This window comes from Lycorma delicatula, chromosome 12 (genome assembly GCF_047948215.1).
Source record: "Lycorma delicatula isolate Av1 chromosome 12, ASM4794821v1, whole genome shotgun sequence".
Classification (NCBI taxonomy): domain Eukaryota; kingdom Metazoa; phylum Arthropoda; class Insecta; order Hemiptera; family Fulgoridae; genus Lycorma; species Lycorma delicatula.
In genome coordinates this window covers 21,371,377-21,397,704 of record NC_134466.1, presented here as the reverse complement: position 1 = coordinate 21,397,704, position 26,328 = coordinate 21,371,377, and the positions used below count along the sequence as shown (strand labels likewise).

The window sequence follows — 26,328 nt, the reverse complement described above, 5'->3', positions numbered from 1 at the left end:
TGGAACCAATGAGTTTCCCATGCCTTCTGTATCATTCTGAATATCTGCCTGTTGTTGAACATGACTAATTTCCTATATTCCAACGGGGCGGTTATTACTCGGTCCCAGTATTTCACAAAAAATAAGTAAACTTTACGTACCTCCTGGCTTTTCTAATATGAATCAATATTCAATACAAAATAATATTTACATTGTTTTTTGGTTTTTTGTTGTATCTTATTGTTCGATTTATCGAAGTAACTTTTGGAGTCGCCAAAAAAATATGTTTTCAGTATACTTTTCAATTTTCTTTTTGTCTTTGTTATTTATGTTTTAATTAGTAAATATTTTTCTATAATATGAATACGCGTGACTTTAATTAAATAGACGTATCATTTTGCGAAGTACAGAAAAATTTGTGTACAAAAAAGTTAATAAAATACTTCCTCTGTTTATACATTCAAACAATTTTAGTTAAACGATCGACTAACGACATTAAATACCACGAATAAAAGTTTGAATAACTAATCCTCAAATTAAATAATATTTATTTTATACTGTTTAAAATGGTTTGAAGTATTCGTTGTCATGTAAAACAAGTTCGTGGAATATATTTCGATTAGTTTAGTTCTATTAATTATTCGAACGACGATCCACTAGGACACGAGTGTTACCAGCAGCTTGTGATAAGAAAAATATGATTCAAACAGATTTATTTTATGATTGTCCAATTTATCAAAAAATTTGTTTTTGGTGAATTTCAAATTATTTATGCAAAATCAAGAATTTATCTGATACTATTTTCTATGTAATATAATTTTTCTCATAAAATATAATACATAAATATACATCAAAAATTGATACACAATTTTCAAAAAATAAATATTCTCTGCGGTATAAATAAAGTTTTATGAATATGAACAACAATATTCACTGTTTTAAATATCCGTCTTCAGAAATGCGTGTATACAATTGTACATTAAAATACATATTTAAATGTGGTGGGAAGGCATGATTTGTAAGTTCCCCGTGTAATCACATGCAAACTAACAGCTCCCCTCCTTAATAATATGTTGAACTAAATCATGTTCCAAGTTATCATGGGATCCGATATAAGCTCACCTAGGAAACTCAAGAACGGCCTTCTACAAGGGTCGATACTTGCGCCTCTCGTTTAATCTTGTCAACAAAGAGAGGTATTAAGGCAAATGCAATCCTAATATGCTGATCGATTATTGTTGGACCATCAAGAGGGATGCTCCACAGGCGAAGTGTAACAGAAAATCGTCATTTCTTTTTTCTAGGTGAGCCAAATGTTTGAATATTTTGTAGTGAAGAATGCAGAAAGTATTAAAATGATTGAATTATAAATGCCTGTCTCTCGGAAACCTTGCGTGATCATATTTGAATTCAGAGGAATAAAATACTTTCAGAATCACATATTTTTCCCCCTGAGACAAAAAAAGAATTCTTTTTTTTCCCCCAGTGTAAGCTTTTGAATTATAACAATCAACATACATGTACAGATAACTTAAAATATTTTATAAAAGAATCACTTATTCTTACATGAATTGCCAAAAAGGATTGTAATGTAATTAGAATGTATGTAAATTATTATATAATTTATTAAATATACATAATATATTTATATAGTCTGTGACACTTTCAGTAACATAAGGATTCCAATGCAGGGTTGTACATCTAACTCGGTTGAGTCATTGAGCTAATATGATGGAACAAACATACGCACACTCTAAATACATTACACACCCTTTGTCTAGTTTGGTTGTATTGTGTTAGTAAATACGCAGTTTCAATTTTGAAAATCGGAAGACTGATTGTGAAAATATAACATTTCTGAAAAATATCTGTTATCTAGAGTATACCTGATGCATGCAAAAGTTAGCCATCAGTCCACTAACAAATACCCCCTTTTGAATTTTGAAAAAAGACGACTGTTTGCAGCGATTCAGGAGCACTTTCCAAAATAGCGTTCCAGGGACACTCCATTTTTTACAATTTGATGTTGATAACTGGCCTAACCTCGCAAGAACTGCTTGCATGACCCCAAGTTACCACAGGAATCCCATTATTATAAACACAAATTTTTTTAATTTATTTTTTATTGTTAATTTATTTTATGCAAGTTTAGTTCTATTATTTTTGTAACTTTATTCATTCGATTGATTTGATTCATTCAATTAAAACCCAGCTAACACAGTGATAGAGGCTCACAGGTCATTAAAGTTTGTACTTCAACTGGCAAATCTTCACTAATAATATATTTTTATAAGTATACACACATATATACATATTTTTATAGCCTATGATACTTCTTGTAATGTAAGGATTCCAACGGTGAGGGGGCGGCATAGATACTGTAAAATTACTTATACTTATTATCGCCTTACTACCAGTAAGATAGTGGAGGAATGGAATTTCCCAGAATCCAGAAATAGCCAGTACAAAACTGTAGATGGCTTACTGATGCATCTGGGAAGAGGTCATTGCCTCTATGGTCTAATTGAATAACGTCGTTGTAACATTCAGTAGTACAAATATACAGCACTAATGACTAACATTTAACTTCATCAACATCAACTTCCTGTTTTCATTTTTATGGGCATAAATCAGACCCTGCTTTTATTCGTATTATATTATATTTTTTAACACTACATAATGCTGTAGAAAGCAATTTGTGGTTCAGATTTGTATTCACTTTCTTCACCATTCACTTACCTCTCATGATGCTGGGTAGAGTACGATTACCGATATTCTCCTTTTTGGAACATAGGAAACTACAGTCGAGTCATTTGTGAGACAAACATTAAAGAATGAACTTATTTCTTTTGGTCAGGCAAAAATTCCTTCAGAATCTTTTTCTTACTGGAACGCATGATGCCAACCAGTATTGTGTTTCATTTTAGTAGTTCAGCAGCCAAGGGAAAACATTTGTCAAAAATGACAACTGATAATTTTTTCATCGGTTTTATGATAAGAGATTCCATACCCAGCAGGGTAGTCTCATAATCCCTCCAATGTATCCTGTCAATAATAACTACAAAAACCAAAAACATGGGTCACTCACAAGTGTGAATACAATTTCAATCATTTTAGATCAAAATCATGAAACACAACTATGTATCTCTTCGGATAAAATTATTATAGGGAAAAAATAAACCTGGATTAGTCAGAATACCCAGCTTGGTAATGCAAGGGTTGAAGTTTCTTTTGCAGTACTACTTTAACGGTATAAAAATTCATATATTAAAATGATTTTTCATAATTCTGACAACAAAAAAAAATCAAATAAATACAGTATTTATATTTTTAATTAGAAGTCATTATTAGTTGTAAGAAACAAGTAAACTCAATTGCGCTTAGTATATTTATTGCTCAGTGTAATAATCACTTGGAAAATAAGTTTGAATTTTTTCTGAACCCTTTAAAATTTTAGTTCTTTTGTTCCATATTACATATTATCCCTCATTTTCTTTCTTTGCAACATTACAGTTTCATTTCCAGTTTTATAAACTAGAACTAAAAATTCTAGAGTTTTTTTTTTCACTAATGGATTAGTTCTGAATAATTACGCACTTGTTATGTTTGTAAACAAATTTTATGATTTTTAAATTCAGGAATTAACATATTTTTTATTGTAGCATTCATTATATTCAATAATTTTATTTATAATATTTATTTTTATAGAAGCCAACTATAATGAATTCTACTGTAATTTGGTAATAAATGTAATCGATTCAACCTAACGGATAAATTTAAAAATAATACAAAACGCTTTCAAAAAAAGGAAAAAGAAAAAAGACATTCACGTTTAAATAAAAACAAAAAATATATACAGTAAACATTAAAAATTCAAAACAAATCGAGAGACACAGTTAACATGAATTCTCAATACGATCAAAGTTTTGAATATACACTATGTTATTATAAGATAAAATTATCAAGGAACACTAAAATTAATTACGGAAAAGCAATAAATACTCAAGTCATTTATATATCTTTATTGCAAGTTGAAGAAAGATACAGCTTGAACAATATAAATTAATAATTTCAATAAATTACATAGAAATACCTTACAGTAGGCAACAGCACAATTTGTTTAGATGGTCAGAATCATAATCAACAAAATATTTCTTTTTAACAAATGAAAAGTTATTTGAAATATTTGTCAATTTTTTACAATTTACAATTTATTATTCCAATATTTAATTGCAGAAATCTTCTTGAATCAGAAGATTCAAGACTTCAAGAAAGTTCCAGTACATTACAATCTCGAATTGAAAAACATCAAGACAGGATGCAGATGGATCAGAGAAATAAGAGAGTATCTGACACCACAGGTAAGATAACATTAAACAAGAAAAAAAACACTTTCTTCACACTCATAAGAAAAACACACACAAATATTTCTAACACTAGAAAGGGCACAAAGAATGGAACATATTAAAAAAGTACTGGGAGGACTGCAAGGCCCAAATACTTCCATTGAAGAGACTTGGATAATGGAATGACTAAAATGTTCTTATGCAGTCATAAAAAATAAATTATATATATATATATATCACTCTATCACAATTTTTTTTTTAACCTCCTAGTCCACTGTTAGGCATGCTTCTGAGGATAAGATGAATGATTTGTAGCATGTGTGAAAATTACATGCGTAACTGAGATTCGAGCCTGGGACTTCCGGATGAAAGGCAGAGACGCTACCACTCGTGTCGGTCAACCACAAAATTTGTAATAACATAACTCCACTTTTGTAGGTTTTTTTGTTACTGTGTTTATTTTTTTTAAATTTAATTAGCACAGTGGTCAATATGTTGATGAAATATTTGAATTAAAAAAATATATATTTTATATATATATGTTTACTCACATCAATTTTTTTTTTTAATGCTGCTGTGATCAAAGTTTTACCACAGTTCTCCTTGGTCTATACAGGCAAATTCTGAAGTAGTTCCTTTTTTATAATCTACGGAGTAGCATAAGGATGTATATAATATATTATTATTTACCGATCAAAATACAAGATTTAATTAACTCATTTAAATAAACACTCTTGGATGCTTTACAATAACGTGGCCAAGAGGAAAAACGGTCTGTCATTAAGGGCGACGCTGATGGTATAAGCTTTACTGCTGAACTGAATGTACAGGAATCAGTCGATTTATTCAACTATAGCCAACAAAGTCTGTTTTTGCGAAGGTAGATCCTGCCATCGGCTAAATTCATGCTTGTGACCATAACGGTGTACAGACATCGACCACATCGGTAATCGCGCAGCTAAAAGAAGAGTTGTTAACGGTAAATCAGTCTAGTTATAAAAGGAAAGTCTGTTCCTAGTATGCCTATATAAGTTTTAAATATTTAGCTTTAACAGTAAATTAATTGTTACGTAAGATTACAATTAGCAAGAGTTCCAAAGAGCAGACTGTGGGTCTATATGCCATCAATACGTAGCCTAAAGAGGTAGCAGAAGAAATATTAGTTAAAGAAAAGATTGATTCGTTAAATGTTATCTTCGTCATCTAAAGTTGAAATCGATTTGCTTGTTTACGTCGTTCATACAAAAGGCACATTTCTGTTCATACATTGTAAATTGAGCATAGTAAACAATCTTTGCTAATTAAAGCACAATAATTTTTTTATTTATATATAATGGGAAAATAACTGATTTTTTTTTTTTTACTTTCGTTGAACCATCATTATGGATGTGTTTTTTCACTCAATTCTTTGTACATTCTCCTGAAGATGGGGATAACAGGTAACAATATTTTATTGATAAGAGATTGTAGATCGTTATTATAAAAATTTTTGTTTTTTTTTTTTTTAACAGGGAAAAAGATTGGATATCAGATGTGGAAGAAATTTATAAATCATAAAGATTTTTATAATTAAAATTTTAGTATTATCATAACATATAAGTTTTTTTTTTACTTATGTTATATGCCTGTAATCTGATAATGTATCAGACAAAAATATTTTCAAGCTGTTCTTATAAAGGTTTTCCCACGGTTTCCCTTGATACAATAGGGCAAATGCCGGAACAGTTCATTTAGTTTTCCGTGTAATTTAATCTTTGGTATCCTTAATCGCATTTAAAATAAAAAAAATAAATATTATTTACGAGGGTTATTTTTTTTTCAAGGTCTGATCGGTCACGAAATTAAAACCACAGTGAAAATAAAAACATTTATATTTGTAACAAGTACTTACATATTTACGCTATTTCTCTACATAGTCGCCACTCCGATTTAGACATTTGTCGTAGCGAGGTACCAACTGTTTTCAGCCATGTTTCTACGGTGGTCTGCAGCTCGATGTCAGTGCCAAAATGTTGTCCTCCTAGCCGGCGTTTCATGTGAGTAAAGAGGTGAAAATCGGATGGAGCCAAGTCCGGACTGTATGGTGGGTGATCAAACACTTCCCGACGAAAACGCTGCAGGATCTTCTTTGTTACAGCTGCAGTGTGCGGCCGACCATTGTCATGGAGAATGACAACATTCCTCTCCCCTTATTCTGAATTGCCCTTCGTAGACGTTGAAGAGTCACGCAGTGATGGTCATGCCACATTCCATGAATTCCACCAAGAGAACTCCATTCTGGTCCCAGAACACAGTAGCCATACATTTTCTGTTGGAGAAGGAAGGTTCGCTTGAACTTCTTTGGTTTACTGGGAGAAGGAGAATGCATCCACTGTTTGGATTGTTCTTTTGTTTCTTCAGTTTCGAAATGGACCCGTGTCTCGCCCCCTGTGACAATTTTGTTCAAAAAATGTTCTCCTTCATTGTGGTAGTGCTGGAGAAACGTTAGGGAGGCGCCCATAATGATGACTTAATGTGACTCCGTTACCCATTAAAAATTGAAATTTAGCTCAAATATTGCGGTATATCTACATATAAATATAAGGCATTGAAAACATAAAATTTTTAACTTATTTAAAATAGCGGGGTATTTATCGCCGTTTAAAAATTTTTAATTTTTGTAGAGGCATTATAGGATTTAAAAATTAGGTACAGTGCTGTATATACCAGTTGTTTGCAGTATTGAAGTCTGTCAGTCGATAGTCTGTAGCTTAACTGTTATAGAGTTTCTATAATATATTTCCGAAACAAGTAACTAAAAATTCATAAAACGGGAAAAATATTTCTCTGCATAAGTGTAATTCTATTAAATTTTATTCACGGTCCGGCCGTACCCCTAATTAAAGTAAAGTAAATTAAAAAAAATTATTCGGGGAAAAATATTAAATAAATTTTTTTTTTGTAATTTCTCATATCGATTAAAAACGTTTTCAACTTTTGATTGTTAAAGTGCCTCGGTTAAAAATTTGAAATTTTATTTCGGCCAAACACCCAGATCCCTTTTTCCAGTTTTCGCAAACGTTTAATACATTCCCCTCCAAGATAGTGCCTGTTGTCAAGTTTAAAGAAAATCGGTCCACGGCTTCCAAAATTATAAGACAAAACACAAGCCAACATACACACGCACAAACGTCCGACTGATAAAAATATTTTTTTTTGAATTTGTAGCATTGGAATAAAAATTTTTTTTTCAGATTAAAAATTTATTTAAACAGATTATTTAAAATTTATTTGGAGGGAGGTGGGTTAACGTCACCTTAAGGCACTAAACTTTTTAAAAAAAATACTAATTTGTTAGAGTTTTTTTGATCGATTTACTAGTAATTTCCCGTTGCAGCTGTAACTGTTGTAGCAGTATATATCACTGTAGCCGGAAAGTAGAAATAAACTAAGTGACAAATTGGGAAAAAAAAGAGTATTGTATTTTATTTCGAAATTCCGTTATACAGAGTGATTCAGGAGGATAGGGAAAGACTTCTACATCTCATTCTAGAGGCTAAAAATAAGAAAAAATTCATATAAACATAGATCCGAAAACGCTTCTTTGGCGAGTTATACAGGGTGAAAGATTTCGACCGAGTTTCAGTTCCTCCGGGTAAATTAAGGCTTTCTGAAATTCTGGGAAGGTCAATTAAGGGGCAAATTCAATTGTTTCTTACGGTTTTTGAGTTGGTAAATCGAAAAAAATAGGTCCCAGAACTGTATCTCTCTTAGTTTCTAATAAATCCCATGTAAAACGCCAAAAATAGGGTCAAAAAATACATTTTTTCACGGAACCGTGAGCTGTTTTGCCACAACTCCGGTCTCTTTTCGCGTAACCGTTGTTAAACGCCTTTATAGTACGCACGGTTCATTGTTTCACATACAGGCAAGAATTCACTAAAATCGAAAAAAGTGAACATTGCTTCGAAATTGACGTGATCGGTCTGTTCACAAAAACAACCACTCGATGTTCTTTCTACTGTTCGGTCGTCAAACGAGAAACAAACTTTGCTGCGAATAGATGCGCGTTCAATTTTTCAATCCAAATGTCACGGAATGATCCGATCGCGGCGCTAACCTCTTTTGCAAGTTCTGTGAAAGTCGATCGGCGATTGATTTTCTGAACGCGGGTGTCATCAGTCGAAGTCGAAGGCCCTCCTGCTCGAGGGTCATCTTCGATCTACTGACGACCCACAGCATCCTCTCTCCGTAAGCTTGTTTCAAAAATTGAAACGTTTCTGTAAAAGTGTTTTTCGGTTCCACGCATAATTTTACGTTGTAACACTTAAACAAGTTGCACTCAAATAACAATCCAAGAACATGTGGTTTCAGAGGAGGGTATGCGAAACAAATTCTGCCAGCCGCACGTCACTAAATATATCCGTTGACGAGTAATTAAAAATGTTATATTTATTGAATTACTAGCAGATTTTAATTTAATAAACAATTCGTAAAATAATTTTTCAAACTTGTTTTAGCATAATGAAATTCATTTAATAAGTTCTCACATATTTTACTCCGTTTACTAATTCTGTATTTGATTATTTTACAGTTTATATTAGTTCCAAATGATCTATTACGGAGCGAAATTACATTCATATGTACAAGATGAGAGACTCAAAACAGAACCGAACCGGTTCCAAATACAATTATTTGAGTCACTTTTAACGCTGCTTCTTTTTACTACTACGTCTGTTATCTGTCGGTTGCAAACCGTTCGTGCTTTAGAGCTGTATAGTTTCGTTCTTTACCGTTGTATTTTTCTAAAACGCCTTATTAGGTCGAGGGAAGGGTTTTTAAAGGGAAACGGTAAGTGCGTTCTGGATCCTTTCAGGAAACGCGTCAAATACTCGCGGAAAGATTTCCGAATGCCAGTAGCCCAGCAGAATAGCGAACGCGATTTGTTTAAAAAGTAGCGTTCAACGGGATCGGTTTCAAAGGCAAAACGAAATGAACGATTCCGGAGGCAAAAGCTGATATTCAAAGAAAGTTATCACAACAAAGCGGTAAAAAATGCAGATCTTTCCGTAAGAATCTTCACGATTTTAATTTGAAATCGTATCGTGTAACGATTTTGCAAAAATTTAAGAGAATAGAAACTGAAAGGTTTTAATTGTTCTGTCCGGCGTTTAAAAACCATTATCGATGAAGAAATAGACCCGATGATGCTCAATTTCATATCGGTCGAAACACGGTTTCATTTAACCGGGAGTGTTAATTCGATTGGCACCAGGTACAGGATGACTGAAAAGCCACACCGGATGTTTATTCGTCCATTTCATGATGAGAAATTCGGTGTACGATACGATTCTGATATCGAACAGCACCATTTTGCGACCGGACTGTCGATACAGAAGTATTACCGTACAATTTTTGTAGATTTCTACTATCGGTTGACAAATGGTGAAAAGGGGACGGCTTCTTCAAATACGACGGAGAAACATAAAAAAATTCACTAGCACGCGTTTGTGCGGTTTTTTTTTGTGTAAAAGAACGAATTGTGATGGATTCAGCGTTTGCCAGATTTCTCTTCAGTTTTTCGTTTGGGGCTTTTTCAAGGAAAGAGTTTACGGACCAAATCCTCCGTATTATCGATGAACTGAAAACGAATTTTCAACAACATTTTGCGTCAGGCGTCTCTCAATAAGCTCTTTTGAGCACAAAGATGCATGCTTCCGTCAAAGAAAAAAGAATTTTATTACTATTTTTCTCACAGTTTTTAAAAATACCCTAATTTTATACAATAAAAACAATTATTTTATAGGTAAAATCAATAATAGAGTTTTGTATTGGTACAAACATTTAAAACGGTTTATCCCATTAAATGGGGTAAACGATGGGGAGGGGTAATTTCATACTCTCAATACTCAGATAAATACATTAATATTATTAAACTCAAATTTTGTGTTTCGGTGTTTCAAATGCAGTTTATCAGCTCGTTAAAAATTTAAAAAAATAAATTATAAAGATTTTTAGAAATTTATCAGAATAATCGATTTGTTTCAGTCTCTGCAACAACACCCTGAATGGTGTTAAATTAGTTTCAAAAAAGGTCTGTGAAAACCATAAGCCATACACCAAAAGGTCGGTGAACAGAAACCGTAGAAGTTCTATAGAGTAGGGTTTATTGTGTGGACGCAAAAATTGTAGAAGTTTATCGAAAAAAATGTTGCATGCGATCTCAAAATGTTAATTTTCAATAACCATAAATGTATTCACAATTTTGGCCTACAATGTCTCCGAATTTCTTAGACAAACTGAAATAAAGGAAATATGAATCATTTAATAATCTTTTTAAGTTATTAAAAAGTTTTTTTATTAAAAGAATTGTACACACATTACATAAATCATTCCAAATGATCTGATGTATAAAATAATTAGTTTTAATAATAGTATACATGCAATGCAAAACAAAAAAAAATAGCTACAAACTGCAAAGACCCTATACTAAATATAGATAATTTATACCACTCTGTCAACCTTATTTAACTTTTGTGTAAAAGTTTTTAGATAAAAATTACATGTAAAATTTTTCTCACCAGTATGAATAGAGAGTTGTGGTTTTAAACTACTGCTGTATCTAAATGTTTTCATACAAAAATTACAAGTGAATTTCTTCTCACCAGTATGAATAGAGAGATGTCTTAATAAATTACTCTTTACACTAAATGATTTTTTACAATTATTACAAGTGAATTTCTTCTCACCAGTATGAATAGAGAGATGTGTTTTTAAACTACTGCTGTGTATAAATGATTTCTTACAAAAATTACAAGTGAATTTCTTCTCACCAGTATGAATATAGAGAAGTCTTTTTAAACTACTGCTTTCTGTAAATGTTTTGTTACAAAAATTACAAGTGAATTTTTTCTCAGCAGTATGAATAGAGAGATGAGATTTTAAATTACCCTTCAGACTAAATGATTTCTTACAAAAGTTACAAGTAAATTTCTTTTCACCAATATGAATAGAGAGATGTCTTAATAAATTACCCTTTCGATTAAATGTTTTTTTACAATTATTACAAGTGAATTTCTTCTCACCAGTATGAATAGAGAGATGTCTTAATAAATTACCCTTTCGATTAAATGTTTTTTTACAATTATTACAAGTGAATTTCTTCTCACCAGTATGAATAGAGAGATGTCTTAATAAATTACTCTTTACACTAAATGTTTTTTTACAATTATTACAAGTGAATTTCTTCTCACCAGTATCAATAGAGAGATGTCTTTTTAAACTACTGCTTTCTGTAAATGTTTTGTTACAAAAATTACAAGTGAATTTTTTCTCAGCAGTATGAATAGAGAGATGAGATTTTAAATTACCCTTCAGACTAAATGATTTCTTACAAAAGTTACAAGTAAATTTCTTTTCACCAATATGAATAGAGAGATGTCTTAATAAATTACCCTTTCGATTAAATGTTTTTTTACAATTATTACAAGTGAATTTCTTCTCACCAGTATGAATAGAGAGATGTCTTAATAAATTACCCTTTCGATTAAATGTTTTTTTACAATTATTACAAGTGAATTTCTTCTCACCAGTATGAATAGAGAGATGTCTTAATAAATTACTCTTTACACTAAATGTTTTTTTACAATTATTACAAGTGAATTTCTTCTCACCAGTATCAATAGAGAGATGTCTTTTTAAACTACTGCTTTCTGTAAATGTTTTGTTACAAAAATTACAAGTGAATTTTTTCTCAGCAGTATGAATAGAGAGATGAGATTTTAAATTACCCTTCAGACTAAATGATTTCTTACAAAAGTTACAAGTAAATTTCTTTTCACCAATATGAATAGAGAGATGTCTTAATAAATTACCCTTTCGATTAAATGTTTTTTTACAATTATTACAAGTGAATTTCTTCTCACCAGTATGAATAGAGAGATGTCTTAATAAATTACCCTTTCGATTAAATGTTTTTTTACAATTATTACAAGTGAATTTCTTCTCACCAGTATGAATAGAGAGATGTCTTAATAAATTACTCTTTACACTAAATGTTTTTTTACAATTATTACAAGTGAATTTCTTCTCACCAGTATCAATAGAGAGATGTCTTTTTAAACTACTGCTTTCTGTAAATGTTTTGTTACAAAAATTACAAGTGAATTTTTTCTCAGCAGTATGAATAGAGAGATGAGATTTTAAATTACCCTTCAGACTAAATGATTTCTTACAAAAGTTACAAGTAAATTTCTTTTCACCAGTATGAATAGAGAGATGTCTTAATAAATTACCCTTTTGACTAAATGTTTTCATACAAAAATTACAAGTGAATTTCTTCTCAACAATATGAATAGAGAGATGTCTTAATAAATTACCCTTTCGATTAAATGTTTTTTTACAATTATTACAAGTGAATTCTTCTCACCAGTATGAATAGAGAGATGTCTTAATAAATTACCCTTTCGATTAAATGTTTTTTTACAATTATTACAAGTGAATTTCTTCTCACCAGTATGAATAGAGAGATGTCTTAATAAATTACTCTTTACACTAAATGTTTTTTTACAATTATTACAAGTGAATTTCTTCTCACCAGTATCAATAGAGAGATGTCTTTTTAAACTACTGCTTTCTGTAAATGTTTTGTTACAAAAATTACAAGTGAATTTTTTCTCAGCAGTATGAATAGAGAGATGAGATTTTAAATTACCCTTCAGACTAAATGATTTCTTACAAAAGTTACAAGTAAATTTCTTTTCACCAATATGAATAGAAAGATGTCTTAATAAATTACCCTTTCGATTAAATGTTTTTTTACAATTATTACAAGTGAATTTCTTCTCACCAGTATGAATAGAGAGATGTCTTAATAAATTACTCTTTACACTAAATGATTTTTTACAATTATTACAAGTGAATTTCTTCTCACCAGTATGAATATAGAGATGTCTTTTTAAACTACTGCTTTCTGTAAATGTTTTGTTACAAAAATTACAAGTGAATTTCTACTCACCAATATGAATAGAGAGATGTGTTAATAAATTACCCTTTCGATTAAATGTTTTTTTACAATTATTACAAGTGAATTTCTTCTCACCAGTATGAATAGAGAGATGTCTTAATAAATTACTCTTTACACTAAATGATTTTTTACAATTATTACAAGTGAATTTCTTCTCACCAGTATGAATATAGAGATGTCTTTTTAAACTACTGCTTTCTGTAAATGTTTTGTTACAAAAATTACAACTGAATTTCTACTCACCAATATGAATAGAGAGATGTCTTAATAAATTACCCTTTCGATTAAATGTTTTTTTACAATTATTACAAGTGAATTTCTTCTCACCAGTATGAATAGAGAGATGTCTTAATAAATTACCCTTTCGATTAAATGTTTTTTTACAATTATTACAAGTGAATTTCTTCTCACCAGTATGAAAATAAAGATGTGTTTTTAAACTACTGCTGTGTCGAAATGTTTTCTTACAAATATTACAAGTGAATTTCTTCTCACCAGTATGAATATAGAGATGTGTTTTTAAATTACTGCTGTTTCTAAAAGTTTTTTTACAAAAATTACAAGTAAATTTCTTCTCACCAGTATGAATATAGAGATGTGCTTTTAAATTACTCTTTTGATTAAATGTTTTCTTACAAATATTACAAGTGAATTTCTTCTCACCAGTATGAATATAGAGATGTGTTTTTAAACTACTGCTGTGTTGAAATGTTTTGTTACAAAAATTACAAGTAAATTTCTTCTCACCAGTATGAATAAAGAGATGTCTTTTTAAATGACTGCTTTGCCTAAAAATGTTTTTACAAAAATTACAAGTGAATTTCTTCTCACCAGTATGAATATCGAGATGTGTTTTTAAACTGCCGCTGTGTCGAACTGTTTTCTTACAAAAATTACAAGTGAATTTCTTCTCAACAGTATGAATAGAGAGATGTGTTTTTAAACTACTGCTGTGTCGAAATGATTTTTTACAATTATTACAAGTGAATTTCTTCTCACCAGTATGAATAGAGAGATGTGTTTTTAAACTACTGCTGTGTATAAATGATTTCTTACAAAAGTTACAAGTGAATTTCTTCTCACCAGTATGAATAGAGAGATGAGTTTTTAAATTACCCTTCAGACTAAATGATTTCTTACAAAAGTTACAAGTAAATTTCTTTTCACCAGTATGAATAAGGAGATGAGTTTTTAAATTACTCTTTTGACTAAATATTTTCTTACAAAAATTACAAGTGTATTTTTTCTCATCTCTATTATTAGAGATATGTGTTTTTAACTTACTGCGTCGAATAAACATTTTTTTAGAAAAATTACATTTTAAGTTTTTTTTGACAACATGAATAGATAAGTGTGACTCTAATGTAGATCTCTGAGTGAAAGACTCCTTACAAAAAACACATGTGTGAATAGGAAGATGAGAAGATATGACATTCCTTTCTTTAACAGGTTTTTCTGTAATTTGCAAGCACTTTTCTTTAAAAGAAAAAGTGTTGATATCTTCATATTCTTCATCGATGACATTGTCACAAATGCACTTATATTTTAATTTATTGCAAACCACACATTTTGATCTCTGTAAACTACTTTCAGTAATTCTTTCCTCCGCATCATTGATAACTTCTTCAATAAGATCCTAAAAAAAAAACTTAACTGTTAAGTTAAAAATCTATCGTAAAACTTTTTTTGTTTTTAATAATTCCAACTACAAATTGACAACTTATACTTTAATATTAAATATCAAATATCTTATGTTCATATTTAAGCAAGCACAATATGTTTGTTTCAGAGTAGCAAAAATAAAAATTTCATTAGTATTAGCAGTTAAAATATAGAAAACAAAATCTAACACAATCAAACTATACGCTACATAGCACAGAAACTAAAACTTGTCAGTCAACAGGTAATTTCATAATGCCAAATAAAAAAAAAATTTTTTTTTAAATTTACTGTAGTTTAATTCTGTTAATATTAACTGAAAATAGAACCTCGGCAATAAGTGTAGATATTTTCCAAACTCATCCACAGATTAAGTGATTGGTCATTACATTTGTTCTTAAAAAATCAAACACAGAGAAGAGTAATAAGATCGATTTATAATTTTTATTAGATTTTCATCCTATGGAAGAATTGAATGAAATGAAAAATAAGATTGGATCAGTAAAGAAATACGAGTGAAGTGGTAGGCCATCAGCACTTATGAAGACGTATCGACTACTATGTGATGTAATCTTAACAAATTCTTACAAAAGTTAGTTTAACAGAAAAACAACTGCAACAAGGCAATTTGTAATACGCTCAGTCTTGTCTCATATAAAGCGATTCAAAAGTTATTGGCCAGAGACTGTGCAAAGAGAATTCAATACTGGGAATGGTTTCAACAGTTTCTAGACGATGTTTGTGAGCTGCCAAGAATTTAAGCACAAATTTCATTTATACTACCGTTTAAATATGAATTCAATTCTCTGTGAAAAGAAACTCTAAGAAATTAACCTTGTTTTGAGAAAGCCGACGCCATCCATAGCTTCAAAAAGGCAAGTTTTTTTGCAAAAAAATAGTGATGTATCAATATATTCTACTAATTTTCAGATTTATATCATACAATAGTTATATTACATTGAATAATCATTTTATCATAATTACAGATTATAATTTAATACACATGAAAAAAGATTCTAATCAATGAGTACTGAAAAACGCTAGAGAAATGGCATAAAACCACATTGAAAATCCCAAGGAACCCTCAGAAAACTCATAAATACCATACTAAAAACTATACATGAAGTACAGATCCTGGAAGAGAAGCCTCATGGCTGTTATCAAAGACCAATAGGAATGGTATTAAGAAGTAGAATATTTCTTACGTTTATTCATTTCTATGTTTTATTTATGTTATATGCTGTTTGTTGAGAGGTAAACAGTTTGTTATGTTACAAAATTTGTAATGGCTGTGCCACATTTGCAGTACCATAAGAGACACAATGAAGTAGTTTTCTCTGTGTACAACAACGTACTTTATAAAACTGGTTTCTGTGAATAGATTATAAATTTACTTGCAAGAATATATCAGCTGCATTTCAGTAGGTTTGTTGTGTGATGAGGAACAGTATATTTTGGCAATATGAAGAAAGAAACAAGAAACCTTATACAGGGTGTCCCTAATAAAACGCAACCCAACCTTATATTGGTAGGTATTGAAATGTAAAAACCTTACATTTAGAGTAAATGTTGGAAGTGGCCGCCATCTTCTTGAATACAAGCTTCAATTCTTTTTACAGCGTTTCTTGCAACATTTTTCAAAGTTTGTGGCTGGATATTTAATACAGCTTGTTCAATATCGAATTTCAATCGTTCAAGTGTTCGTGGTTTGTCGCTGTAGGCTTTTTCCTTGAGGTAACCCAATAGAAAAAATCCGCCGCAGTCAAATCTGGAGATCTTGGTGGCCACAAGCGTCGACCCATAACACGATTACCAAAGAATTCCTCGACGAAATCAGAACTTGAACCTGCATAGTGCAATGTCACACCGTCATGTTGTAGCCAGCAGTGTCTGTCTCTCTTCCAAGAGTGCAATGAGCTGAAATAAAATATCCTGATATCGTTCTGCATTAATGGTGTACTCGAAAAAAAATAGGACCGATTCTCAACAATGAAAAAACGTTCATCTAGCGAAAACACCATCGTGTCTCCAGCAATACACTGAACGTTATGATTGGATTGTTGTTACTATCGGTAGTGTTCTACTGCGTCGCCGCGATGTTCAGATGTTGGACGAGTCTATTTCTCCCCTCGTTAGGGGAGTAAGTCCAGCTTACTCCCCCAACGAGTAGGAGAGTAAGCTGGACTTTTGAAATTTCATGGATGAGTGATTGATGGGTTGCGATTTATATGGGACACTCTGTATAAAACCTTGCACGGAATGTTTATTCTATATGAAAAGCCACGAGCTTTCAGGAGTGAATTGTTACTTCTCAATTGTACAATCCTACACATACTGATTTATCATTTCACATACAGTTTGGTATAACTTTTTTAAGCTTTTAATCAAAATATCTAGTGTTAAACAAGAATGCTAAATATTAGGTAAACCATCAAAAAGTAAATGAAAATATCTTACTTGTCTAGATGTTGTCGGTTTATCATCTGCCATAGCAACAGGAGCAATCAAATTTTCTGTTCGCTCTGTTTCATGCTTGATTTCTTTTTTAATACTGAAAGATAATGGATCTTCATCAAATAATGAACTATCGGTTTCTGCATCCATATTCTGCAGTAAAACACAAAGTAATAATAATAATAATAATTTATTATCGTTATATAATTAACATCTATTAAAAATATATCTATTTTTCATACAATGATAAAATAAATTGATTTTCATATAAATAACTCGTCTATGGTTACTTCTATAATAATATTCATCTGGAACCTTTCAGTAAATAATCACACATGATAGTGCCAGAAACGGGAATTATTGGAGGCATTGGCAGTAAAATAATAGATCAATAGAAAAATGTTTGCGCTTACGCACAATCAAAATTGTTTGGTAAAAGAAACAGGTTGCTGGTGCAAATATAAAGAAACACATCAACCTTGTTTGGAAACAAAGTTGCAGTGACATAGAATAAGGATTATCGAAACCTATAACAAAGTTTCTTGTAACTGAACATGCTTGATAAAGGCAAGATTAGCTTTGAATTCTTTTAAAATACTTTCATAAACAATGTTAAATGTGGGTAAAAAATTAATATGTTAGTCACCTTTCTTTAAGGCATGAGGCATCAGCTCACTGTATTTTACCTCCTATAATCCACTAATAAATGTTTTTTACACTTTAAATCAAAATATATCAGCTAGACATAAATGCAAAATGTTGATATGTGGGCTATAAACAGTAAATAAAAATATCATAACGAATAAAAAAAATTAAGAATTCTTAAAATAATAGGTTTATGTTTTTAACTTAAACCAAGACAAAGAAGAAAAAAGCTTACTTGTTTAAATTTTGCCAGACCACCATCTGTCTTGGCAAGTTGTACAAACAAATATTGTTGTTGCCCTGTTTCATGAATGTTTTCTTTTTTAATGCGCAAGGATAATGGATTTTCTTGCAAAACTGAATCACCAGTTTGTGCATCCATAATCTCAAAAAAAAAAAATTAAGTAATATTAATATTCTATTACAAAAGTGTGACTTAAAATAAGCATGTTAAATGAAATATTATTGAAACGTAACATCTGATGAAGTCAAGAGCTTGAAACTAACTATATTGTTAGAGATAATTTAAGACTTGTTCTGAATCAAAGCGGGTATTAAAGCACGAACCTGTGTCGGTTATGTATGGAAATGACTTGTTATACAAATAATCTATATTTATAACTAACACCACATGAAAACCACAGTTTATGGTATAAATGAATATCTAAATCTCGAAAAATATACATGAGTAGACAATAACAGTAGAGGTCATCGTTTTTTATTACCGAAAATGATACAATATTTTGCATAAGAAAAGTATTCACTGGGTATATAGACTTTGATGTTAAATTAAGAAAGTATTATTGCATGTTTTTAAAGTATTAGTGGAAGCCAATTCACTTGTATAAAAGATGAAAATTTAATTTTTACAGAATTAAAATATTTTTAGAGGTAAAAACATAATTCAAGAGTTAAGATGCCAGTAACATAAAATAAGGCTGTCTTCCATGAACTATTACAAGAATGCGAGTCAAAAAGGAGTGTCCTAACCTGACCCTAGTTATAACTCTTGTCACACAAGCATCCGACTGACAAACGCCAGAGTTGATACTTATCGATTAGCATAATATGACATATGACATTTCAATGTTATACTGTATTTTTAACACAAGCATACTATTCGGCTACTGTAATTGTCAAGCGTTTATCCCTTTTAATTAACTGGCACAGTAACATTTGACATGAAAACTTGTAAAACTGCAGCCTCTATTAATGGTGCATACCATTAATAAACACATCACAGATTTTTTTCATGAAAATTTCAGGAGAAGCATATGATTAACTAAACATGTAAATTTATTACACTGTTTCTGGTAAAGCCAGACTGCATTAATTTTCTGTATTACAAAGAAGCCATGTGGAAAAGTGAAAAATTTAACAAAAAATAATGAGACTATCTCTACTTATAGAAAATTTACGAGAACCTTCTACAACTATCTTTCAGAGAATTGAACAATCACGCCCAGTACATCAAATTTAATATATATGTAGGATATGATTTCAATTGAAAACAGCCAAGCACAACGAAATCTACCTATTTCTATAAATATGTTTACTGTATTTCTTATACTTGTTTAAGAATACTTCAAAGTATATCGCCTTCAGAATAAGACTGAATATCTGTCTCTTGTTGTTCACGACTAATTTTATGCAAATGTGATTAATTATTAAATGTGTTATTATAGAGTTTTCTATATTATATTTAGTTATATTAATATACTTACGACACGTATATAAAACAAACTTCTTTCACTGAATCATAATAACTTTAATGACTACCAACCACCATGTGACAGTACAGATTTCATATATATGTTACCGAAGATGTCACATGAAAGGAATGCATATCAATTATACTACCGTGCTATTGGGGTGTTCGTAATCACACATTACAGTCCGTAATATATGTAAAAACAATGAAATAGGGTGGCAAGTTAGCAACCACCATGGATTCTCACGGCTTCTACTGAACAAACATGTGTGGAACCAATGAGTTTCCCATGCCTTCTGTATCATTCTGAATATCTGCCTGTTGTTGAACATGACTAATTTCCTATATTCCAACGGGGCGGTTATTACTCGGTCCCAGTATTTCACAAAAAATAAGTAAACTTTACGTACCTCCTGGCTTTTCTAATATGAATCAATATTCAATACAAAATAATAATTACATTGTTTTTTTGGTTTTGTTGGGGAAACCATTCCCAACACTGGGAATGGTTTCAACAGTTTCTAGTGGATGTTTGTGAGCTGCGAACTATTTAAGCACAAACTTAATTTATACTACCATTTAAATATGAATTCAATTATCTGTGAAAAGAAACTCTAAGAAATTAGCCTTGTTTTGAGAAAGCTGATACCCTCCATGGCTTCAAAATGGCAAGTTTTTTTTGCTAAAAAATAGTGGCATTTAAATACATTCTACTAATTTTCAGATTTATATCATGCAATACTCTTATTACTATTGTATAATCATTTTATTATAATTACCGTTTATAATTTAATGCACATGATAAAAAGATTCTAGTCAAAGAGTACTGAAAAACCCTAGAGGAATGGCATAAAACCACATTAAAAATCCCAAGGAACCCTCAGAAAACCCATAAATACCACAAAAACTACACATGAAGTCCTGGATGGCTCATGGCTGTTTTGGCTGGCCCCAAAGACCAATAGGAATGGTATTAAGAAGTACAATATTTCTTACATTTATTCATTTCTATGTTTTATGGATGTTTCAACAGCAATAATGCAACATGCTGTCTGTTTTGAGGTAAACAAACAATTTGTTCTGGCTGTGTCACATTTAAAGTACCATAAGAGACACACAATGAAGTAGTTTCTCCGAGGACAACAATGTTCTTCATAAAACTGGTTTCTGTGAATAGATTATAAATTTAATTGCAAGAATATATCAGCTGCATTTCAGTAGGTTTGTTGTGGGATGAGGAACAGCATATTTTAGCACTATGAAGAAAGAAAAAGAGACCTTATATAAAACCTCGCTCGGAATGTTTATTCTTTATCAAAAGCCACGAGTTTTCAGGAGTGACTTGTCAATCGTACAATTCTACACAGACTGTTTTATCATTTCACATACAGTTTGGTATCACTATTTAAGCTTTTAATCAAAATATCTAGTGTTAAACTAGAATGCTAAATATTAGGTAAACCATCAAAAAGTAAATGAAAATATCTTACTTGTCTAGATGTTGTCGGTTTATCATCTGCCATAGCAACAGGAGCAATCAAATTTTCTGTTCGCTCTGTTTCATGCTTGATTTCTTTTTTAATACTGAAAGATAATGGATCTTCATCAAATAATGAACTATCAGTTTGTGCATCCATACTCTGCAGCAAAACATAAAGTAATAATAATAATTTATTATCTTTATATAATTAACATCTATTAAAAATATATCTATTTTTCTTACAATGTAAAAATAAATTGATTTTCATAGAAATAAATCATCCTAGTGAGTACATATATAGTAACATTCATCTGGAACCTTTCAGTAAATAATCACACATGATAGTGCCAGAAACGGGAATTATTGGAGGCATTGGCAGTAAAATAATAGATCAATAGAAAAATGTTTGCGCTTACGCACAATCTAAATTGTATGGTAAAAGAAACAGGTTGCTGGTACAAATATAAAGAAACATATCAATCTTGTTTGGAAACAAAAATGCAGTGACGCAGAATAAGGATTATAGAAACCTATAACAAAGTTTCTCGTAACTGAACATGCTTGATAAAGGCAAGGTTAGCTTTGAACTCTTTTAAAATATTTTCGTAAACTATGTTAAATGTGGGTAAAAAATGAATATGTTAGTCACCTTTATTTAAGGCATGAGGCATAAGCTCACTGTATTTTACCTCCTATAATCCACTATAAATGTTTTTTACACTTTAAATCAAAATATATCAAGCTAGACAGACATAAATGCAAAATGATGATATGTGGGCTATAAACAGTAAATAAAAATATTATAATGAATAGGAAAATTAAGAATTCTTATAATAATAGGTTTTATGTTTTTAACTTAAACCAAAACAAAGAAGAAAAAACTTACTTGTTTAAATATTGCCAGACCATCATCTGTCTTGGCAAGTTGTACAAACAAATATTCTTGTTGCCCTGTTTCATGCATGTTTTCTTTTTTAATGGGCAAGGATAATGGATTTTCTTGCAAAACTGAACCACCAGTTTGTGCATCCATACTCTGCAAAAAAAAATTAAGTAATATTAATATTCTATTACAAAAGTGTGACTTAAAATAAGCATGTTAAATGAAATATTATTGAAACGTAACATCTGATGAAGTCAAGAGCTTGGAACTAACTATATTGTTAGAGATAATTTAAGACTTGTTCTGTATCAAAGCGGGTATTAAAGCACGAACCTGTGTCGGTTATGTATGGAAATGACTTGTTATACAAATAATCTATATTTATAACTAACACCACATGAAAACCACAGTTTATGGTATAAATGAATATCTAAATCTCCAAATAATATACATGAGTAGACAATAACAGTAGAGGTCATCGTTTTTATTACCCAAAATGATACAATATTTTGCATAAGAAAAGTATTCACTGGGTATATAGACTTTGATGCTAATTTAAACAAAGATTATTGCATGTTTTTTAAGTATTAATGGAAGCGAATTCACTTGTATAAAAGATGAACATTTAATTTTTACAGAATCAAAATATTTTTAGAGGTAAAAACATAATTCAAGAGTTAAGATGCCAGTAACATAAAATAAGGCTGTCTTCCATGAACTATTACAAGAATGCGAGTCAAAAAGGAGTGTCCTAACCTGACCCTAGTTAAACTCTTGTCACACAAGCATCCGACTGACAAACGCCAGGGTTGATACTTATCGATTAGCATAATATGACATATGACATTTCAATGTTATACTGTATTTTTAACACAAGCATACTATTCGGTTACTGTAATTGTCAAGCGTTTATCCCTTTCAATTAACTGGCACAGTAACATTTGACATGAAAACTTGTAAAACTGCAGCCTCTATTAATGGTGCATACCATTAATAAACACATCACAGATTTTTTTCATGAAAATTTCAGGAGAAGCATATGATTAACTAAACATGTAAATTTATTACACTGTTTCTGGTAAAGCCAGACTGCATTAATTTTCTGTATTACAAAGAAGCCATGTGGAAAAGTGAAAAATTTAACAAAAAATAATGAGACTATCTCTACTTATAGAAAATTTACGAGAACCTTCTACAACTATCTTTCAGAGAATTGAACAATCACGCCCAGTACATCAAATTTAATATATATGTAGGATATGATTTCAATTGAAAACAGCCAAGCACAACGAAATCTACCTATTTCTATAAATATGTTTACTGTATTTCTTATACTTGTTTAAGAATACTTCAAAGTATATCGCCTTCAGAATAAGACTGAATATCTGTCTCTTGTTGTTCACGACTAATTTTATGCAAATGTGATTAATTATTAAATGTGTTATTATAGAGTTTTCTATATTATATTTAGTTATATTAATATACTTACGACACGTATATAAAACAAACTTCTTTCACTGAATCATAATAACTTTAATGACTACCAACCACCATGTGACAGTACAGATTTCATATATATGTTACCGAAGATGTCACATGAAAGGAATGCATATCAATTATACTACCGTGCTATTGGGGTGTTCGTAATCACACATTACAGTCCGTAATATATGTAAAAACAATGAAATAGGGTGGCAAGTTAGCAACCACCATGGATTCTCACGGCTTCTACTGAACAAACATGTGTGGAACCAATGAGTTTCCCATGCCTTCTGTATCATTCTGAATATCTGCCTGTTGTTGAACATGACTAATTTCCTATATTCCAACGGGGCGGTTATTACTCGGTCCCAGTATTTCACAAAAAAATAAGTAAACTTTACGTACCTCCTGGCTTTTCTAATATGAATCAATATTCAATACAAAATAATATTTACATTGTTTTTTGGTTTTTTGTTGTATCTTATTGTTCGATTTATCGAAGTAACTTTTGGAGTCGCCAAAAAAATATGTTTTCAGTATACTTTTCAATTTTCTTTTTGTCTTTGTTATTTATGTTTTAATTAGTAAATATTTTTCTATAATTTGAATACGCGTGACTTTAATTAAATAGACGTATCATTTTGCGAAGTACAGAAAAATTTGTGTACAAAAAAGTTAATAAAATACTTCCTCTGTTTATACATTCAAACAATTTTAGTTAAACGATCGACTAACGACATTAAATACCACGAATAAAAGTTTGAATAACTAATCCTCAAATTAAATAATATTTATTTTATACTGTTTAAAATGGTTTGAAGTATTCGTTGTCATGTAAAACAAGTTCGTGGAATATATTTCGATTAGTTTAGTTCTATTAATTATTCGAACGACGATCCACTAGGACACGAGTGTTACCAGCAGCTTGTGATAAGAAAAATATGATTCAAACAGATTTATTTTATGATTGTCCAATTTATCAAAAAATTTGTTTTTGGTGAATTTCAAATTATTTATGCAAAATCAAGAATTTATCTGATACTATTTTCTATGTAATATAATTTTTCTCATAAAATATAATACATAAATATACATCAAAAATTGATACACAATTTTCAAAAAATAAATATTCTCTGCGGTATAAATAAAGTTTTATGAATATGAACAACAATATTCACTGTTTTAAATATCCGTCTTCAGAAATGCGTGTATACAATTGTACATTAAAATACATATTTAAATGTGGTGGGAAGGCATGATTTGTAAGTTCCCCGTGTAATCACATGCAAACTAACAGCTCCCCTCCTTAATAATATGTTGAACTAAATCATGTTCCAAGTTATCATGGGATCCGATATAAGCTCACCTAGGAAACTCAAGAACGGCCTTCTACAAGGGTCGATACTTGCGCCTCTCGTTTAATCTTGTCAACAAAGAGAGGTATTAAGGCAAATGCAATCCTAATATGCTGATCGATTATTGTTGGACCATCAAGAGGGATGCTCCACAGGCGAAGTGTAACAGAAAATCGTCATTTCTTTTTTCTAGGTGAGCCAAATGTTTGAATATTTTGTAGTGAAGAATGCAGAAAGTATTAAAATGATTGAATTATAAATGCCTGTCTCTCGGAAACCTTGCGTGATCATATTTGAATTCAGAGGAATAAAATACTTTCAGAATCACATATTTTTCCCCCTGAGACAAAAAAAGAATTCTTTTTTTTCCCCCAGTGTAAGCTTTTGAATTATAACAATCAACATACATGTACAGATAACTTAAAATATTTTATAAAAGAATCACTTATTCTTACATGAATTGCCAAAAAGGATTGTAATGTAATTAGAATGTATGTAAATTATTATATAATTTATTAAATATACATAATATATTTATATAGTCTGTGACACTTTCAGTAACATAAGGATTCTAATGCAGGGTTGTACATCTAACTCGGTTGAGTCATTGAGCTAATATGATGGAACAAACATACGCACACTCTAAATACATTACACACCCTTTGTCTAGTTTGGTTGTATTGTGTTAGTAAATACGCAGTTTCAATTTTGAAAATCGGAAGACTAACAAATACCCCCTTTTGAATTTTGAAAAAAGACGACTGTTTGCAGCGATTCAGGAGCACTTTCCAAAATAGCGTTCCAGGGACACTCCATTTTTTACAATTTGATGTTGATAACTGGCCTAACCTCGCAAGAACTGCTTGCATGACCCCAAGTTACCACAGGAATCCCATTATTATAAACACAAATTTTTTTAATTTATTTTTTATTGTTAATTTATTTTATGCAAGTTTAGTTCTATTATTTTTGTAACTTTATTCATTCGATTGATTTGATTCATTCAATTAAAACCCAGCTAACACAGTGATAGAGGCTCACAGGTCATTAAAGTTTGTACTTCAACTGGCAAATCTTCACTAATAATATATTTTTATAAGTATACACACATATATACATATTTTTATAGCCTATGATACTTCTTGTAATGTAAGGATTCCAACGGTGAGGGGGCGGCATAGATACTGTAAAATTACTTATACTTATTATCGCCTTACTACCAGTAAGATAGTGGAGGAATGGAATTTCCCAGAATCCAGAAATAGCCAGTACAAAACTGTAGATGGCTTACTGATGCATCTGGGAAGAGGTCATTGCCTCTATGGTCTAA

The 26,328-nt window shown here is 30.7% G+C and overlaps 1 pseudogene; it reads right to left on the bottom strand.

Moving 5' to 3' along the window:
* Positions 1-10,648: 10,648 nt before the first annotated feature.
* On the bottom strand, positions 10,649-23,907 carry LOC142333369 (uncharacterized; annotated as a pseudogene).
* Between the last annotated feature and the right edge of the window lie 2,421 nt (positions 23,908-26,328).